The following is a 3,548-nucleotide window of genomic DNA, read 5'->3' as shown; positions in this document are numbered from 1 at the left end:
CTGTTGTCCGTGTCTGCATCTCTAGTGCTGCCCTGCAAATGGTATCATTTTTTCTAGATTCCGTATATATGTAATACATCATATTTATTTTTCTCTTTTTGACACATACTTAACTCTGTATAACAGTTCATGTTCATCCACCTCACTAGAACTGACTCAGATTTGTTCCTTTCTATGGCTGAGTGATATTCCATTGTGTGTGTGTGTGTGTGTGTGTGTGTGTGTGTGTGTGTGTGTACCACAACTTCTTAATCCATTCATCTATTAATGGATATCTAGGCTGCTTCCATGTCCTGGCTGTTGGAAATAGTGCTGCAATGAACACTGGGGTACATGGGTCTTTCAGAATTGTGATTTTGTAAGGGTATATGCCCAGTTTAGATTGCTCGGTCTTATGGTAGCTTTATTCCTAATTTTTTAAGAAATCTCCATACTGTTCTCCATAGTGGCTGTATCAATTTACATTCCCATCAACAGTATAAGAGGGTTCCATTTTCTCCACATCCTCTCCAGCATTTATTGTTTGTAGATATTTTTGCTGATGGCCATTCTGACAGGTGTGAGGTGATACCTCATTGTAGTTTTTGATTTGCATTTCTCTAATAATAAGTGATGTTGAGCATTTTCATGTGTTTACTAGCCATATGTGTGTCTTCTTTAGAGAAAACAAAGAAGATTACAAGAGATAAGAGAGGACAGTACAAAATGATCAAGGGATCAATCCAAGAAGAAGACACAACAATTCTAAATATTTATTCAAACAACACTGGAGTACCTCAATACATAAGGCAAACACTAACAGACATAAGGAGAAGGCAATGGCACCCCACTCCAGTACTCTTGCCTGGAAAATCCCATGGACGGAGGAGCCTGGTGGGCTGCAGTCCATGGGGTCTCAAAGAGTTGGACACGACTGAGCGACTTCACTTTCACTTTTCACTTTCATGCGTTTGGGAAGGAAATGGCAACCCACTCCAGTGTTCTTGTCTGGAGAATCCCAGGGACGGGGGAGCCTGGTGGGCTGCCGTCTATGGGGTCGCACAGAGTCGGACATGACTGAAGCGACTTAGCAGCAGCAGCAGCAACAGACATAAAAGGGGAAATCGACAGTAACACAATAATAGGAGGGGACTTTTACACCCCATTTACACCAATAGACAGATAATAAAAACAGAAAATTCATAAGGAAACGCAAGCCTTAAATGACACATTAGATCAGATGAACCTAAATGATATCTTCACGACAGTCCATCCAAACACAGAAAAATAACACTTTCTTCTCAAGTGAACATGGAACATTCTCCAGGATAGATCACATCTTGAGTCACAAATCAAGCCTTGGTAAATTAAGAAAATTGAAATCATATCAAGTATATTTTCAGATGAAAATGCTATGAGACTAGATGTCAATTACAGGGGAAAAAACTGTAAAAAAAAATGAACACATGGAGATTAAACAATGTTTCTAAATAACCAACAGGTTACTAAAAATATGAAAGGGCAAATCAAAAATTCCTAGAAACAAATGACTGAAAACACAATGACTCAAAACCTATGGGATGCAGCAAAAGCAGTTCTAAGAGGGAAGTTTACACCAATATAATCTTACCTCAAGAAAAAAGAGAAACATCAAATAGACAACCTAATATTACACATAAAGCAACAGGAAAAAGAAGAACAGTTATATTATTTTATGAACTTAAAAAATTGAGTTTAAGAACAGATAATTTAAAGACCATCTTTTGCCTTGGAAAGTAAATATTTAAACCCTGGACACAAGAGAGATTATCTTAGAAATAAGTTCTATCAGCCAGTGTTCTGGTGTGCCAGCAACAGAACCCATTCTATCAAGTTTAAGCAGGAAAAGGTTCATTAAAGACTATTCAGAAGTTCAAAGAACCTTCAGGAGGACTAGAGTCAGACTGATCTTAACAAGGAACATTCAAACCAGTCCATGAGTGAGCCCACTGCTGACACGAAATATGAGACCCACGTCCCTCCTTCACTGCTGCTTTGGCCACACCCACTTCAAATAAGGGGTCTACATGATGCCTGCTTCAATACACCCACTGCTTCTCACTCATACTCTCAAGCTGATGTATGGCCTCAATCATGCACCTGCTAATCCTAGCTGTCAGGAAAGCTGGGAAAGTGAATTGTGGGGGGTGGGGGGGGTGTTTACTTGAGGCAAGACTTCTAGAATGGGAAATTACCCCTAAACATAGGAAAGATAGTCAAAGATTGGTAGGCAGCCAGAAAATACAACCACATTAACCAAGAGAAATCAAATATTCAGTTGACTAGAAATAGAGACAACTCATTGGAAAAGACCTTGATGCTGGGAAAGATTGAGGGTGAAAGGAGAAGGGGGCAGCAGAGGATGAGATGGTTAGATAGCATCACTAACTCAATGGACATGAATTTGAACAAACTCTGAGAGATAGCAAAGGACAAAGAAGCCTGGCGTGCTGCAGTCCATGAGGTCACAGTCAGACATGACTTAGTGACAGAACAGCAGCAATAAAAAACCCTTATGGTACTCTCACATGAGAATCTAACCATACATATGAGATATATATCATGTTGAATGCATAACTGAGGTTTAGTTCAATTCAGTTCAGTCGTGTCCGACTCTTTGAGACCCCATGAACCGCAGCATGCCAGGCTTCCCTGTCCATCACCAATTCCTGGAGTTTGCTCAAACTCATGTCCATTGAGTCAGTGATGCCATCCAACCACCTAACCCTCTGTTGCCCTCTTCTCCTCCTGCCTTCAATCTTTCCCAGCATCAGGGGCTTTTCAAATGAGTCAGCTCTTTGCATCAGGTGGCCAAAGTATTGGAGTCTCAGCTTAAACATCAGTCCTTCCACTGAATATTCAGGACTGATTTCCTTTAGGATGGACTGGTTGGATCTCCTTGCAGTCCAAGGGACTCTCAAGAGTCTTCTCCAACACCACAGTTCAAAAGCATCAATTCTTCAGCACTCAGCTTTCTTTCTAATTGAGGTTGTAAACTGAAATTTCAAGTTAGAGATAATGATTGAAATCAAAACTAGAAAGAGGGGGAAAATCTATTCAAGTTTTCCATTAACTTTAATGACTGTGAGGATCTGATTTAAAATAGAGTATGTACATATAACTCTTAGATCTGCTCGATTTATTTTTCCAGATTTTCTTTCCAATGAAAATAGAAATACAGCATCTTAGAGCCCAGGGAGAATAACTCTTCTGGTTTGACTCTATTGTTGTTGATGAAAGGACGCTGAAGCCCAGGAAAGCTCAGTGATTTACTCAAGGGTCATTGTTGAAAAGAAATGATGTTGAAAGGCCAAATAGTTTCCTGTTGTTTGAAGAACTCCTTTTCAGAGCCTCCCACAGTAGAGTGCGGAAGCAAGTTTCTTTGATCAAAAGAGCCCAAATCTTGGCTGCCTTCAACATCCAACCAGAAGGGCTGCTTGCACTCGCCGTGTCCATTCTTTTGGAGAGATTTATCCCCATCTCCTCCCAAGAATGCTGCATCCCAAAGCCTCAGACATGAAGAATGAGAT

The sequence above is a fragment of the Bison bison genome, unplaced genomic scaffold, assembly GCF_000754665.1.
Source record: "Bison bison bison isolate TAMUID 2011002044 unplaced genomic scaffold, Bison_UMD1.0 scf7180017864034, whole genome shotgun sequence".
Lineage (NCBI taxonomy): Eukaryota > Metazoa > Chordata > Mammalia > Artiodactyla > Bovidae > Bison > Bison bison.
This window is presented reverse-complemented; position numbering follows the sequence as displayed.